We start from the raw sequence: 18,638 nt of genomic DNA, 5'->3' as shown, positions 1-18,638 counted from the left end.
GCCGAAAGCAGAAGAACACCAACAACACCTGCAATCGCGGGCAATGCCACCAGATGTTAAAAAAGTAAAGCTAAATAAAACTGAGTGAATTATTTAAATGATTATTAAAAAATGTATATTTTACAAAATTATAAACATGACATTTTAATTAGAACAGCTGGAAAAATGTCATGAAGAAAAAACTAAAACTCCGAGACTAAATAACAAAAAAAATGCTAAATCAAGTTACGAAAATGGTAATCTGGCCATATGGGAGCTAAAATCACGTAACTAGTTGTCAAATTCGCTGAGCGCAAAGTAACGGGACCACGATAGGCGCCATCTCATTATTCTTTCCATCATGGGTTCCAACCTTCTTTGTTTAGAGAGAGCCAATATTTACTCCAGGTACATTGCAGTTGATTCATATCAAATCTTTATGCGTGCCTATTTTATTTTTTTTAGTTTTTTAACGAGCGCGAATGTCAACAAATTTTTATTAAGAGTTACAAAGGGAAGTTGTTTTTAATTTTTTTTAGGTTGTGAAATGCGATGATCAGAACTGCTGCAGCCCACGCCGGAGTGATCTGCATATTATTCTTCACCACCGTTTTCTGCCACCTCCATACCCCATCACTTAGGTTGATTGACGTTTGATAATTCCGGACTTTAAAGAACATGACGGAAAGTCATTTGCTCCATTTCTGATACGCCTACCGATTCAACCCCTGAATGCCTTTATCAGCACGCCTTAAGATCTCTATTGCCCAAGTATATGTGATTAGAGAAAATATGCTGCAGTAATGCGGTATTTACTTCGCATCTATCACAAGAGCTGCAGAGCAACGGCTTAGAGTGGATAGAAACGAAGTTGAAGGAGCAGATGATTTTACTGAAAATCATATGGACATGTTGGTCCCAATAGTCTCTCTTGAAACCGCGCATGATTCTCCATGGACTGAATTAGAGTAGATATTCTTTTTTTAATCGCAGTAGTTACGATTTAAGTCTTCTACTCGAATTGTAACATTTTTATTACACTTATAACTCTCAGCAATATTGATTACTAGTCTTAACTAGTCGTAAATAAAAGCACGAAGCAATTTTTTTTCTTTTTACAATAACAATCTAAGGCGTTTATATAAGAAACCCACATTTTGAAAAATCTCACGTGAGATTGGGGGATGGGGGAGGGGGTTGAAAAAAATCTCACGACATCTCATCAGGGGGGGAGGGAGGTACACAAAATTTAAAAAAACACCTCACGTAATTTATGGACGCCCCCTAAAGCCAGTGCGCAATTTTAAAAAATTTGATAAGGTCCCTGATTTCCACAGTACTGAGATTTTCCAATTCATTAAAAAATTGTCTACCTAAAGTAATAAATCTACGTGTGGATAGAGCAAGACAATGGCACAGGAGGTGCGAGATCGTCGTATGTTTGCATCCCCATCCACTGGGCGTGTCTGCCTATTAGGCAGAGTCCCGCAATAGCTGAAATCAGTGTGCTAAAGCTGTTATTCGGGCTTAGCAGAGTTTCTACGCGCTTAACATTGAGAGTCGGCCACAATTGTCATGCAATTCTGCAGGTGGTTTCGTTACGCCATCCTTCATTTGCTGCTCTTACATTTTCCTCAAAGAGCAGTGCATGGAAGTAAAATGATAAAATAAAAAAATCTCTAACTCAGCGTAATTTATTCTGATTCAATAGTTGTGTTTTTTTAACTTAATTAAATGAATCAGCCTATGGAAAGATGTTATCATTTTTGCACTTCACAAAGGGGTTGGCGCAGCGTGAATATCGATGTCGACTTCTTAATCATCTCAGGCCAACAGAGCAAACGTTCCTGCATCGAACTGCTCGACTCGAACAGACTGCAACCATACGTGAGCTTGCAGGGCGCAGCCACCATCGAACTGCTCGTTTGACAGAGAATATCCCAGGTGGGTCCGCCGATGTCGCTGAGAACTAAGAAACATGAACCAAATGACGGGTTACGCATTCGGGCATCACCAGACGAACCTTCCTGCGAGGAAGGCGTCGAGTGTACAGTCTTGTCGGGCACAGCGCAGGGTCTAGACATAGCAAAAGAATGTTATATATCGTCCCCTTAGTATCAAAATAGCCTATACATTTTTTGATGTTTTGAGAAAATGAATTTCAAACTTTTTGTCGAAAGTAGCTCTCACTCAAATCTCGTTATGTCTGTAAATATTTATTATTTTTTACTGACGTTTTGACCCACTTTGTGGAACTAGAATTTGATAAAATTTTGATCACATATAAAATCGACGATGGAGAATCCAAAAACTCAATAAAAAAATAATAGCCTATGCATAATAGCACATAGGCTATTGTTATACTAAGGGGACGATATATATTGTAGTAGAGTTATCAGCTCGGGTCTTTTGTACGCGGAACCGATTTGGGCTGATGCATTGAATATAAAAACCTATGCAAGCTTCACCACTGCAAGATTACTTCCGATAGAGTTTTCGGGAAAAGAAAAGAAGTCTTAAAAAAATTGCAGCAGAGGAAAGGCGTCGTTTGGTCGTCCATTGACAGGACCGGTGGAACAGGTGAGTCAAGGATGGATCAATGAGCTAATACCTATCCTTACGACATGGCTGTAAAGGCACCATGGGGGAGCAAACTGCCAGCTAACCCAATTCCTTTCAGGGCAAGGGGGATTTAGAAAATACCTCCCCGGAAACCTCCCAAATTTTAAGCGGAAAAATAATAACTGGAAGAGAATCTGCATGCATTCAACATATCATACATTCATAACGATCTCAGACGCGCGAAGTTTCGTAGGCGTGAACAATAATTTTGGGCCCTTGGGCTAATCAACCCCGTGAGGTAATAACTTTTTAGCAGTTCCGCAGCGAAAGTGGTAGATAGGAGAGAGTTGTAAAGTACTTATGTGTAGCTATTAGGCTGCAGCACTCATGTGAGTTTCCTCTCTACGGGCGTCATCTCAGAAAAGAAGGCGGATCCTGTGAAAGACTTACAGTGAAAGATTTACAGATGTTCCCTGTACAAAGGCAAACAGCCCCGTGTGAATTACTGCCAAGCCATCTTCTTCTTCCTCTCTTAATTGGCGCTATAACCGCTTACGCGATTTTGGCCGAGCTTAACAAAGCGCGCCAGTCGTTTCTTTCTCCTGCTAACCGACGCCAATTGGACACACCAAGTGAAGCCAAGTCCTTCTCCACCTGATCTTTCCAACGCAGAGGAGGCCGCCCTCTTCCTCTGCTACCACCAGCTGGTACCGCATCGAATACTTTCAAAGCCGGAGCGTTTGTATCCATTCTGACGACATGACCCAGCTAACGTAGCCGCTGGATCTTTATTCGCTGCGCTATGTCTATGTCGTCGTAAAGCTCATACAGCTCATCGTTCCATCGTCTGCGATATTCGCCCTTGCCAACGCGCAAAGGTCCAAAAATCTTACGCAGAATCTTTCTCTCGAACACTCCAAGCGTCGCTTCATCGGATGTTGTCATCGTCCAAGCTTCTGCGCCATACGTCAGGACGGGCATGATGAGAGTCTTGTAGAGTGTTAGTTTTGTTCGTCGAGAGAGGACTTTACTGCTCAGTTGCCTACTTAGTCCAAAGTAGCACTTGTTGGCAAGAGAGATTCTACGTTGGATTTCAAGACTGACATTGTTATCGGTGTTAATGCTGGTTCCTAAATACACGAAGTCTTTTACAACCTCAAAATTATAATAGGTCTATTTATAAGTTCGTGCGGTTTTACAACAGATGGCGTAACTTGATTATTATTCCATCGATCCACATTTCCAAACATTCATTGGAGAGCTACTGTCGTAAGGCACAAACGTCAGTATAAGTTTTTTATTTGAAGCGTAAACAACAATATTTTTACCACACTTGAAAATGTCGAATTTCGTGCCAAATAATGTGTTTTTGCGGGGAATTCTTCTTCATTATTTTAATATGAAGAAAAAAGCAGCCGAAAGTCATCGTATCTTGGTGGAAGTTTATGGTGAGCATGCTCTATCTGAGCGAACGTGCCAGAAGTGGTTTGCACGCTTTAAAAGTGGTGATTTTGGCTTGGAAGACGAAGAACGCGAGGGTGCGCCGCCAAAGTTCATGGATACCGAATTGGAGGAATTGCTCGATCAAGATCCGGCTCAAACGCAAGAAGAGGTTGCAAAAACTTTGGGAGTTGATCAATCAACCATTTCCAAACGTTTAAAAGCCATGGGAATGATCCGAAAGGTAGGCCATTGGGTGCCGTATGAATTGAAGCCAAGAGACATTGAACGCCGTTTTATGGCATGCGAACAACTGCTTCAACGGCACAAAAGAAAGGGTTTTTTGCATCGAATTGTGACTGGCGATGAAAAGTGGGTCCATTACGACAATCCAAAACGTCGGGCAACGTATGGATACCCTGGCCATGCTTCAACATCGACGTCGGCGCAGAATATTCATGGCCTGAAGGTTATGCTGTGTATCTGGTGGGACCAGCTGGGTGTTGTGTATTATGAGCTACTGAAACCGAATGAAACGATTACGGGGGATGTCTACCGACGACAATTGATGCGTTTGAGCCGAGCACTGCGAGAAAAACGGCCGCAATACGCCGATAGACACGACAAAGTTATTTTGCAACATGACAATGCTCGGCCACATGTTGCACAAGTGGTCAAAACATACTTAGAAACGCTCAAATGGGATGTCCTACCCCACCCGCCGTATAGTCCAGACCTTGCGCCATCCGATTACTATCTCTTCCGATCGATGCAACATGGCCTGGCTGACCAGCACTTCCGTAATTACGATGAAGTCAAAAAATGGATCGATTCGTGGATTGCGGCAAAACCGACCGAATTTTTCACAAAGGGAATCCGTGAATTGCCAGAAAGATGGGAAAAAGTAGTAGTAAGCGATGGACAATATTTTGAATATTAAATTTGTAACCATTTTACGTCAATAAAGTTTCAAATTTCGAAAAAAAACCGCACGAACTTATTCATAGTCCTATTAACTGTCTACAGTGACGTGGGTGCCGATACGCGAGTGCGCCGACTGTTTGTTTGAAGACAGGAGGTACTTCGTTTTGTCCTCGTTCACCACCGCTTTGCCTCTTTATCCAGTTTGGAGAAGGCAGAACTAACAGCGCGGTTGTTAAGGCCGATGATATCGATATCATCGGCATACGCCAACAATTGTACGCTCTTATAAAATATTGTGCCTGAGCGATTAAGTTCTGCGGCTCGTACGATGCTCTCCAACATCAAGTTAGAGAAGTCACACGACAGTGAGTCACCCTGTCTGAAACCTCGTTTGGTATCAAACGGCTCGGAGAGTTCCTTCCCAATTCTGACGGCGCTTCTGGTGTTGATCAACGTCATCTTACATAGCCGTATTAGTTTTGCAGGGATACCAAATTCAAACATAGCGGCATACAGGTAACTCCTTTCCGTACTGTCGAATGCAGCTTTGAAGTCGACGAAAAGGTAGTGTGTGTCGATTCTCCTTTCATGAGTCTTTTCCAAGATTTGGCATATTGTGAATACTTGGTCGATGGTAGACTTTCCAGGTCTGAAGCCACACTGAGAAGGTCCAATCAGTTGGTTGACGGTGGGCTTCAGCCTTTCACACAATACGCTCGCTAGAACCTTATAGGCGATATTTAAAAGACTAATTCCGCGGTAATTGGCACAAATTGCAGGATCGCCCTTCTTATGGATTGGGCAGAGCACACTTGAATTCCAATCGGCAGGCATGCTTTCATCCGACCATATTTTGCATAGGAGCTGATGCATGCACCTTACCAGCTCCTCGCCGCCATGTTTGAATAGCTCAGCCGGCAGTCCGTCGGCGCCCGCGGCTTTGTTGTTCTTTAGCCATGATATTGCTATTCTCACCTCGTCATGGTCGGGTAACGGAACTACAATTCCGTCGTCATCGATTCCAAGCCATCTTCAACCTCAACAAAAAAAGGACGATTTTGTATCGAAAATCAGCATGAACGGCGAGGCGCTTTTTCACTTAAGCGGTTACGTATAACCAAATCTTCTTTTTTGGGACATTGAAAATCCGCGTATGAAGCACAAATGACCCATCACATTTACTCAAACCCACTGAGTGGGGCGGCGTTCACGAGGAAGGAGTAATTGAGTCGTATTTTTTTTTTGTTAACAACATCAACGGCAATAGGGTCACCGTTACACGGACATGATAAACGATTTCTTATGGCCACAATCGGATGAGCGTGGCTTGGTGAGGAAGTGATTTCAGCAAGACGGCGCAACCGCACACACATCATGTGTCACAAGGGATGTTGTAAAGGAAGCGTTTACTGGTCGCAAAACCTCTCATTATGACATAATTTGGCATGATCAAGATCGGCCGATTTATCCATCCGAGACCTCTTTCTTTGGAATACTTAAAGTCGCGGGTTTATGGTTACAAGCACCAGAACATAGCAGCCCCTAAGACGGATATTCGACAGAAATGCGAAGAGTTGTCACCGGAAATCTTGAGAAAAGTCATTGGAAAATTGGTTTACCCCGGGCACAAATATGAATCAACACTGGCGACAGTCGCTTGAAGGATATCAACTTTTCCACTTAACAGAACAAATTTTAAGTGTCGAAATAAAGATGTCCCTCACTGAAAACAATTTGTTTTTTATTTAGCAAAAAAAACTAAAAACCTAAATCAAAATAGTGCGACCTTGTATTTACTACTCATTAAGTCTCAGCACAAAATTCCATCAATAATGTTTTTATAATCCATAAACAAAAAATTCTCTGAGTTATCAACTTAAATTTCTCAACATCCTTTACTTTCTTTCGCTGACAATTTTTATACTGCATACCATTCCGCCATTATTTTTCACAGAACTTTATTTCAGATTTGCATTAAAAATTTAAATTAAAATCCCTTCGCATCCATAAATTTTCAGGCAAACACAACATCACGGATTGTGGCGCGCATCTACGGCAGAGACGCGGAGCAGCAGAGACTTGTACGTAGTAGTTTTCAAATTTAAATTTCAGATTTTCTTACGCATTTCTAATGTTCATACAAAGTACTAGCAATGCAAATAAACACATTGTTTTCCCGCTTAGATTGATAAATTCCTCTCGAAGAACATCAAGCAGGATGTACAGTTCACGGCTTACGGCTTCTTCGCTATCGACAAATCTACGTTTTTCAAGGTGAAATTAAAAAATATAAAAAAAATACTGCTTTTGTTAATTAGTTCTGCTTTTAGATGTGCTCAGCCATTACAACATATCTGGTTATTCTAATACAATTTAGACAATTAGAAGACTCGAGGTCCAAGAGCTCCCCCCCTGCGAATAAAATAAATGATGGCAATTAATTGGTACAAAATTGTAAACAGTTTAAAAAAGAGATGGGCTTAGTAAGCAATTTATTTGTTGTTTTAATTGTGTAAATTATTATTCATATTAGGCGATATGACACTCACGCAGTGACTTAAAAATCATGCTGGCGCTTAATCAAACGCACTGCCAACTATGTGAAGCAGTTAAAAAATAAAAATCAGTATCAGAGTACGACTTACAATCAGACAGCCTAAGAGTACGACTTAAAATACGTGAGCAAACAAATGAGATGTTTTCCTACATCAGCTTACAAAATCTGCAATAATTTTCTTCTGAAAGTCCCGCATTTCCAAGATGGTATCTCACCTCGCAATATTCAGTTGTTACTTGACTTCCTCTGAGTTCCTAGACGCACCCAATTATAGTATGCTCCAGTACTTGTTCATAGACAATTTGTTGACATCATCCGCCTTAAAAACCGCGCTGTTAGTTCTGCCTTTTCCGAACTGGAGAGAGAAACAAAACGAATGGGTCTGATGGAGAACGAGAACAAAACGAAGTACCTCCTGTCATCAAACCAACAGTCGACGAAATCGCCTATCAACACCAATGGCACTGTTGACAGTTATGATTTCTAGGTTGTAAGAGGCTTTGTTTGTCTAGGAAGCAGCATTGACATCTATAATAATGCCAGCCTTGAAATCCAAGGGAGAATCTCTCTTGGCAACAAGTGGTTGAAATTGAAATTTGAAAAGCTCAAGCCAAGGAGCACCAGGAGATTTGGTGGCTCCTAAAACACTCAGGCTAAAAAGCCCATTGTATTTAAAACTCTGGAAAGGGGGTAGATAGTCAAGGAGGGAAGGGGAAAAGTATCAGAGAAAGAGATAGGAAGGAATATAGACAGAGATAGAGATAGTTAGTCCTGTGAGAATTTTCCAGATTCTTTGGTAAATCTGTACATATCCTCCGCTTTTACAGAATGAATATTACTCATTCTCATGACATTAGAACCCAAAATTCGTAGCCGGGCTCTAGCAAAGGCAGGACACTCACAGAGGAAGTGCTCAATTCTATCCGCCTCCTCCAAGCATGACAGGCACATTGGGTCCTCAATGATTCCATTGGTGGCCATATACTGACCCATGGGATGTGTCGTGTAATGATACCGACCATCATTCGAATGCCTTCCCTTCCAAGTTTTAGTAGAAAGTTTGATAGTTTTCCGTTCGGACTTGTCACGAAACACTTTGCAGTTGTGCAGCATTCTAGACCGAACCATCGCTCTTTATGTAGATTGCCTACATAATCGCTGACCCAATTCATGATTCCTGTGGAACTAATTCCGATTACTGGCCTTTGTGGGGGAACCACTGGTCCGCGGTTGGCCAATTTATCGGTAATTTTGTTTCCTTGAACACCGGAGTGTCCTGGAACCCATATAAGTACAAGCCTGTTTTGTCTTGCGAAAGAATTGAGCTTCTTTTTACATTCTTGAACAATCTTTGTGGTTTGCTTCGCGTTCTCCAGGGCCTTCAGTGCAGCCTGACTGTCACTGAAAGCTCCAATCCTCTCGATTATCCAATCGGCTACTTTCAAAATGGCAAAAACTTCCGTTTGGAAAACAGTTGCCATTTCCCCCTCTACAGGCTCTAACGTATGGTGCAAAGGCTTGGGCGATGACAACAATTATCGAAGAAGAAGTCATCAAGAAGAAGAGCTATGAATCATGCCCGCAGACAACATCAGTTCGAGTTATTAGAAGTTGCCGAAGCGGCGGAGGGTGTATTATATGGTCCTGGAATAGACAACTCTATGTAAGTTAAAAAACAAGGCGTTTATCCTATGTAAAGTGATTTTCAAACTTTAGACGCGTTTTTCTCAAAGTGTTTCGAAAACGGCTGAACCGATTAGTCTGAAATTTTAATACGACCTTTTAAAATATCTTTTTTAGTAATTAATCGAACATGAATCGATCTCATCGACAAATAATTTTTTTTATAAACTATTCAATGCCGAAATTTTGGTCAAAATCGTTTTTTTTTTTTTATTTTGAGAAACCGCCAGTTTGTCAAAAAAAAATATTTTGCTTATTCCTTCAATTAATTACTAGATTGAATATCACTTGAACGAAATCTGTTCGGTTTTTTCATTTCAAGGGATCCAGTTCAGAGATATAGTGGTCACCGCAAAACGTCTCTTTTGAGAGGTTACTATGTAATACTAATAATCCTAAAATACAGTTAAAAGATAACATAATATCTGTATACGTTTTTAGATTAATAAGTTTAAAAGTTTTTTCAGAAAAAAGTTAGGAAACCCCGCTTTTTTTCGGCCTTCTAACTGTATATATTGTAATATAGTCTTAATATAGTCAAATTTTATAACGAATGGTTCAAAAAACATAAATTTTCAACCTGTTTACCAAAAAAGTTCAAATGAACCGAAAACAAATAGTTTTCACTGCCGTGGGGGCAAGACTAAAATACATCTGTATTTCTGATTTTAGAATAAAAGATGCCACTGTACGAGTGTACGATGAAAAGAAAAAATGTTTAAATGAATTTAATAATTTTGAGGTTTATTTGATGTTGGTATTCAGTCCTTATGCTCCAATAGGAGATAAAGGAAACGATGGCAATGATGATGACTTTGGTATGAAATTTTTCAAGTGAAATATTTTCGGTTCTTGTTGCGATTTTTATACATTTTTGTATTACTTTTTAAGGTAAAATATACAACTAAAAAAATTTTTGGAAATAAATGGTTGGAAAGAATAATATTTCTGAATTTGCTTTTTTATCAAATTTTTTGCGAACAAAAAGTTTTTGGATTATTTTTACGGTCATTGTCTCGTACAGTAGGTAGGTAAGTAGGCAGGTGAAATGGTTCAAGTCTCAGACTGGTAGTACCCAAGTAGCACTAAAGCCACCTTGATACCATTATGAGGCCTCTAACGGGCAGATATCTACAGTCAACCAGATGTAAATGAGAAGACCTCAACATCTCTGGTTGATGGGATTTAGGTTGGCGCACTGCCCCAGGCTGCCAAAGAAAGTAGCACCCAGTAGCCTTTATCGTCTGGCTGCCAAACCGAGACATTTGCAGGGAAAGTAGCAGCTTCTGCAATGCGGATTAAATGGTTAATCTTGCTATTCTGCATGAGTGCCATCCAATGACCGATAAGCACAGCTACAAGCTTGGAAATTCAATGACGTGGAGTCCTCAGGACTATCTGCAGGATATTGTACTGTGATCAAAGTATTTTCGAAATAGCACATGAAGAAATGAAAAATAAGTTGTGCAGTTCCGCTTTAACAAACAGTCAAGTGGATGCCGATGGTCAGATGGGAGGCTGCTGAGACCAATTCAGTCGATCCCTTCCTGGTAAGCTCATTAAAAACTTCATGCCCCTCTATGTTACTACGTTCTGGAACCCAGATTAAAGAGATGGTACCTGCACACCCAAGAGATTTAATCAACTAATTACACAAGTTGAACAGTGCAATTTTGCAATCGATTTTTTTTAAAGAGTATTTTAACGTGAACAAATTAAAAGAGAGTATTAAAATGTTAAAAGGAAGCGAAGATATTTCACTTTAAAAGGTGCTATACCAAAAATTTAAAACTGAATAAACCGAAATCGAAATTTAAAAATATTGTTTTTGTTTTCGGCTTACTTTTTATTATTCTCAAGCCAATAAATAAATAATTTTTTAGCAGAATTGATGAAAATCTCAAAGCACTTGCATTACCTGACTTAGAATCGTGCACTCCGAAGAAAGTGAAAAAAAAAAGAAAATATTTCTTTACAGCGGCTACTAGCACAAACATAAATAAACGTATCGTTACGTAATTATGGGAAAATCCATTAAGCGGTTGACATTAACTCCAAATAAACTCTAAGGTTTGTTGATGAAATGACAGTTAAACTAAAGGGTTTTCCAATAACAGGTGTTATTGGTGAATGGATTGCGCTATCGAGAGAAGATTAACGATTTTTTTTTGCGGGATTGGATGGTATTGATCTGGACAACGTTTATCTTCAACAAGACGGCGCTACGTGCCACAGAAGCAACGAAACCATTGATCTTTTACGGTCCGGACCGTGTTATCTCTCGAAGAGGTGATCACAATTGACCACCGAAATCTTTGTGATTTAGCACCTTGTGACTTTTTTCTTTGGGACCACGTGAAAGAGAAGGTCTACGCCAACAGCTCAGGGTCGCTTGAAGACCTCAAAGATGAAATTCTTGCGGCTATCGAGGGCATAGGGCAGCCACTTTACAATTCGGCTATGAAAAACTTCAGGAAAAGAATATTATCCTGTAAGCGTGGTCATGGTGGTCATTCGCCTGATGTTATTTTCCACTATTAACGGCATACCTTCCTCTTTATAATGAAATAAACATCCGATCATTTATATTAAAAAATATAATTATTCTTTGAATATCAAAATAGCACCTCTTATTGGAAAACCCTCTATTTCAATTGCATTCTCTTGAAAACAGGATGGCTTAGAAGAAAGTAGAGTTGGGTATTTCCCGAGAAAATCCCAATCTCGAGAATCAGGATTTCCCGAAATAAGGAAAATTTCAATTCTCGAGATGCGGAATTTCCCGAAAATAATTTTTGAGATTTCTCGAGAATTCTCGAAAATTCGGGAAAAATTCCAAAAAATTAAAAAAAAAAATCGAAAACCAGTGTAAGAGCAATAAATTTCATAAAATATTATTTTTATTAAAGTATAAATTACATAAAAAAATATTTGAAAATATTACTATTTCAATTATTGCAAACAAAAAAGTGAAACAAAAATAATTACAAAAAAATTCAAAACAAAAATAATTCAAGATTATACTTATTAAAATAGGGGGAAAAAGTGATTGTAAACATTATTTCCCAAAATGGTGTTTTAAAAAACACAGACTGTCAATGGCTTCGTCTGACAATCGCGTACGCTTTTTGGACACAAAATTACCCGCTGTAGAAAAATTCCTCTCATTTTGAGTCGATGTTGGCTTAACAGTGTTAAAAGCCCCGATCAGTCTTTCAACATTTTGTGTTTTCTCTCCAGTTTTTTCATATAGTTTTAGCTCGTTTCTAAGCGACGAAAACATCTGGTTCGCCGCATGTTGCGCAATGTCTGCTTTCGGTTTTGAGCATTGCTGAACGTATTTTTCAAGCTGTTTCGCCATATCTTCTTCATCGACGTTGTTGGTTGCAAATACGTCATCATCGTCAGAACTAGATACTGCTTGGTCTTCTTGAATGCTCGTAGAAAATAGACGAACCAAGTAGTTTTCGGCTTCTTTTATCAATTCTGTTTTAGAACAGGTGTGGAAAAATTCAGATTTGTCACTAGAGCTGTTAACTGGATCGTGTAAATATTTAAAGGCCGATAACAAACGGCTAGATCTACGAGCTGTTAAGTTTTTTTTTAGGCTGGATAAGAATTCATTGCCCAATTCGGTGTGCTGATTCTCCAATTTTGTGAACAAAAATTTTAGAATAGAATCCGCAGCAAGTAAGTTCACATTTTGGCGACTAAGTGCTTCTACAGCAACACGTATAGGTTTAAGAGCATTTATGATATCCTCGCAATACTTTTCTTCTGCGTCAGTAGTGGCCATAAAATTTAAATTAAGAGTGTCGAGCGCCTTACGAACATGCTTGCTGATGCAAATGTATCTGGCCAGCATAGTTTCCAGGCTATTCCAACGTGTTTTGCAATCCAACAGCAAGAAAAGCTCTTTCTTCTCGACCTCTTTAACATAATTCTGCAAGATGGCATTCCGTACAGGCGAGTTCTTGAATTTCAAAACTATCTTGCGAACCTTTTTTACGATTTCAAATGCAGACTTTATAGTGACCGTCTTGTCAGCAACAAATACGATACTGTCGTCCTCGTCATCGGAAGCGTTTTCCGCATTAATATCGGAAAATGAAGTACTGTCTGCATTGTTTTCATTTTCATCGGAGCCTCTATCATCCGAATCGTCTCCATCGCTTACGTCACTATCGTATATCCTGTTTGCGACTTTTCGTTTCTGGTACATTACCTCCATGACCGCCAAATGTATGCCGTGATTGTAGCAAATCTGTTGATGCGCTGGTGATAGTCTCCCAAATTTGATCATGACACTGGCACCATCACTTGTAATAGCCACGATGTCGGACTGTAGTTTTATATTGAAGTCTGAAAGCTTTGCATTTACGAGCTCATATACTTTTTCAGCGGGACATGATTCCTGAATGCGAACCAGGCCAAGGTTGTCAGATTGTCCATCGTCATAATATATATGGATGTTCATGTAACGTCGGTTTCGCACGCTTGTCCAATCGCCGATGCTCAAGCTGAACTTAAGCTGTGCAGATTTAAAATTTTCAATTTTGATCTTCAAATCGCTTTTTATTTTCGTGCAGTACTTCATAACCAAACCCAGAACAGCTTTGTGACACTTTGGAAGATGAAATCCTATTACGAATGAACTCACTTTTTGTTATCGCGTTTATTGGAATTCCATCTTTTGCAGCCAATTTTGCAACAATTTGTTCAAGCGATTCAGGCGAGGAAGAAGTATTGAAAAAGTTGTGAAGAGTTCGGATCTTCTTGGCTGGTGGCTGTTCTTTTGGAGCCTCATGTTCCCTTCGCTTCATGTTGTGTATCCTCTCCATGTGACGGTGAAGTCCAGATGTTGACGATTACTTGCATTTAATGATTTTATTGCATTTCAAACATGTTGCTTCGTCGTCAAATCGCTTGAAAAGCTGCCACACTTCGTCGTATTCGTATTCTGAACTCATGATTTTTAATGCTAAAAATTCAAAATTTGTTTTAAATTTTGTTTTTTAAATTTTGTTTTAAAAAGGAAACTTAAAAATAAGTAATATTTGGGCCACAAAATATTTTATTATACGGTGTATAATTTATACTTAATCAGGTACCACAAAATGAAATGCACCCGCTCACTACAAAAAATAAATTTACAAACGTCGTCTGTGCAGTCTGCGAACAAATTGAAATTGCTTGACTATTTTCAAAGCATTTCTAATTGCTTAACTGCTGCTACATATAAGAAACACATAAAACTAAACTTCATTAGCTTGATGTTACAGTGCTTTCCCTCGACATAGCATAGCAACGCATCTAGCATTTACTCTGTAGTCACCCTAAAACAAAAAAAAAACAAACAAACAAACAAATGGAACAGTTATACTGTTGTGGCTTTTCGCATAGCAATTGAAACTATGGTGTGAATTGTATGTGATTCTGCGAAACAGTATGTAGTGTGCGATTCTTTGTAACATAATTGCCGTTACAGTTTGGTGTTTCCAGGTATTAATCATATGTATGTGTATTGTTTTACTTTTGAAAGAATTGTTTTTTCTCTTAATATTTGACAACAAAAATTAAAAAAAAAAAATGGATTTCTCGAGAAATCTTGAAACATTCTCGAGATTCGGGATTTCCCGAAATGCTAAAAATTTCAATTCTCGAGATTCGGGATGGAAAAATATCGAGAATTTCTCGAGAATTCCCGTCGGGAAATTCCCGAAACCCAACTCTAGAAGAAAGTGATAAGATTATCGCAACTCAGGGGTTTCAAACACTCAGCACAAAGTGGTATTGAGTCTCACCGCATCTCCTTTCGGAATGTGGCCCACCAATATAGTCTCAATATCGTAAGTTTCGGCTTTGCTAGTTTTGAATGAGGCGCCTAGTTTAAAATAAATAATAAATACAAAATGAAAATTGTATGCCTGTATTTTAGTGATAAAATCCAAACACTTCATACAATATTTTTGATAGCCCTTTCCATTTTATCAAGAGCTTTGCCTTCTGACCCTTCAGTTTAATTTCAGCTGCGTGATTTAGTCCCACTTTCCCGCTAATCATATCCGATTCCTCAATAAATGACATAGCAAAGTCACCGAAAAAAAGCGGAAAAAATATTTTAATTTAATAATTAAAAACGCAGGCAATTTTTCCTCAAATTATACGCCCTACACGGCGTATGGCGAATGGTAATAATTTAAATGAAATAAATACTGCATTAAACCGAGAAACGGCATAACTACAAAAAATTCCATACAATAAGCCTTTCTCCAAGCACAAGTAAATTGACAACGCCCACGCAAATTTTTTTTTTCTTTCAAATAAATATGTATAGATATGCGACTTGTTTACATAAATAGCTAACGCAAAAAAAATGTGCGCATACAATTCAGTACTACTCCGTTTAGATACTCAAAATTTAGCGTTTAAAAATTAAGATAAAAAAAACCAAAGACAAGATTTCAAATGCCAATGCAAGCTGGTTATAGCAGCCCTGCTGGGAAATCCATGCCCCTTTGCTATTTATCATTTAAGAAAGTTGCGAAATTTACATGACAAATTTCTAGGATGAGTTTCTATTTCAGAGAAAGTGTTTCATTTTGTAATGCGTCCCTAAAATCCCAAACAAAAATCACCCTAATACTATTCGTGGTTTGATAACTTTGTTCATTATCTTTGAAAGTTCTTTCAGTTGTTTTTGTAGTAGCATAAACATGCCCCTTACATAAACGCGGAATGCTGCTGAAGTTACAGTCCTTGGCCGGATATAAACCCAAATCGTTCCGGTCACGTGTGACCGACAGTCGTGAGATTTCAGTGGCCTAAACTGCTTCTCGATTAGCCACTAGTTTACTCGTCTCATATATTAAGCAGCAAGGGCATAGTAGCGATATTTTATTGTATCTTCTGGATTTCACTATCCGTGCCCATTCGAATTCCTTACAAAATTGTATTGTTATTACTTGATATTTGTAAAAGTTACGCCCTCTTGAGTAAATCTACCTCTGCACGTGTTTTCGATTTTTTACCAGTTAAAAAATGCACTTGAACATTTGAGTGTGTATTAAATTTTGCGTCAAAAATGATTTCAATGGTGCGAAAAGCTTAGAATTATTGGGAAACTGTTGCGGTAATGATTCGCTAAAGGCTCTAAAACACCCATTTACGAGTGGCATGAGCGCTTCAGAAGAGTTTGTGAGTCCGTCGACGAGGACGAACGTAGTGGAAGATGGCAGATCGTCGGCATCGAAAACTGATGAAATCATCAATAAAGTAAAAGAAAAGTTGATCAATAGCCGCAAATCAATCAATAGTCATCAGAAAGCTGGCAAAAAACGTGAATATTGATAATGAATCTGGTCAGGACATTATAGTTAATGATTTGGGTTTGCGCCATGTTGGTGCCCAACGGACCTGAATTTCATACAAAGAAGGAAGCGCGTTGATATCACCAAAAACATGATTTCCAAAGATTAATCCGACCCAACATTCATCAAATGCATCATTGCGGGATACGAGTCGTAGACACCAGAGAAGTGAGTAGAGAGCTCCAAATGAACCAAGTTCAAAAAAGCATTACGTTTTCATTCAAAAAAGAAGGCAATGTTCAGAGTTTTTAAAGAATACAGTACACCACGCATTTTTCCCACAAGGTAAGACAATTACTATGAAGTGTTATACTCCTAATGAGATGTTTACGTGTAGCAATTCGCCAAAAAAAGAAGATTTTATGGAAAAGCTATTCGTGAATTTGGCACCAAGATAACGCACCGTCGCTCAATGTCATCAATATCCATGAATTTTTGACCAAAACCGAAACGAATACCATTAAACAGCCATCGAATTCACCTGTTATGGCTCCTTTCGATTTTTTTCTGTTTGATCAAGTCAAATAACTACTACGGGGAACGCGTTTTAATAGCCAAAAAGAGGGAGTGGGAAAATAGGCGGCTCTGATGGTTATACCGAAAATAGAGTTCTAGAAATATTTTGAGAGCTAAATCAAACGCTGACATAAGTTCCTTAAAGGTGATGGGTAGTACTTTGAGGCGATAATATCTCACTTTTGAGGAATAAACTATTCTTTTGAATTTTGTGAGTATAGGTATACACTGCCTTCGCTTTAGCCTCGAGCTCTGCACCATCCTGTATACTTGGATGGGCCTGTCTTTTCTTATAACGTCTGTTTCCAACTCTCCTTTCAGGGAGAGAAGATCGTTAACATTGTGATAGTAATTGAAGCCCGTACGTAGTTCACTAATCTGGAAAGCTTCGAAATACCGGTTAGGATCATACTTGTGAAAAACTAGAGTTCATAAAGTGTTTAATACTATTGTTGCGCCTCAAACGGCACATTTTGTTTGCAAGTCCTCTAAAAGGAAGTTTACTGTCGCATATACATATTGCTTTCGATGACGTGGCTGTCATTGCACCGGATATGAGAACAGTTGCGAGCCTTTGAGCCTGGTGAGCTTTCTTAATGTCCACACTCTTCTCAAAGGTTCTTAAAGGCGTTCCACTGCACTACAATGTCCTTAGTAGAGAATTCGCCTAAGAATCGCCATATACAGGGTGAACGATATGAAGTGTTACCTATTCAAAACACCATAACTTTTTTGTGTGAAATTAGTTTTCATTGATTTCAAAGACAAAATTGTTCACAAATGATTACAATTTTAACATAAATTCACTTTAGCTCGATGTGACCACCTTTTGCCTTGACTATAGCCTTCAAACGGTAAAAAAATGAGTTGCATGCTGCACGAATGTGATCTTGAGGTATTTTGGGCCATTCTCGTATAATCGCTTTTTTCAGCGCATCCATACTGGCATATTTTTTAGTCCTCATCTTGCTCTCCAAAATGGACCAGATCGAATAGTCCATCGGATTTGCTTCTGGCGAATTCGAAATCCATTAGGTGGACGAAATGAAGTGTGGAACAAGAGCTTTATGAGACGGTGCCGAGTCCTGTTGGAAATTGCTTCGAGTGGTCATACGTAGGCTCAAATTCTCGTATGAGCGTTCGGTCAAGTAAACACGATCGTTTTGAGTGTTTATGAACTGCTCAATTGGGAAATTTTTTTCATCAGAAAAAGTCGAGCCTTCCCTTTCCGAACCATTTCTGGCGTTGTTGCGGTTTTTTTTTTGGTCCACCTCCATAGCGTTTTGCGATGCTACCAGTAACATTGTAACGTTTTATGGTGCGATACACAAACATTTTATTCACTTTGAGGTGTGAGGTCACGAACAATGGCTGGTTGTGATTTTCCAGCCAAATATAACGCACTCACACTATTACGTTTGAATTCCATCACAGAAAAAAAAAATTCAACAAAACTGAGACGAAAATGCTTTTGAAGGCTTATAAACAATATATTGAACTGTCATTAGAACAATTTTGACGTTGATGTCATGAGCTGTTTTACATATACAAGCAGTGTGAAGTCGTTCATCCTGTAGAGCCAGTGCATTATTATTGGTTCCATTCCC

Source organism: Anastrepha ludens, chromosome 5 (assembly GCF_028408465.1).
Source record: "Anastrepha ludens isolate Willacy chromosome 5, idAnaLude1.1, whole genome shotgun sequence".
NCBI lineage: Eukaryota > Metazoa > Arthropoda > Insecta > Diptera > Tephritidae > Anastrepha > Anastrepha ludens.
This window is presented reverse-complemented; position numbering follows the sequence as displayed.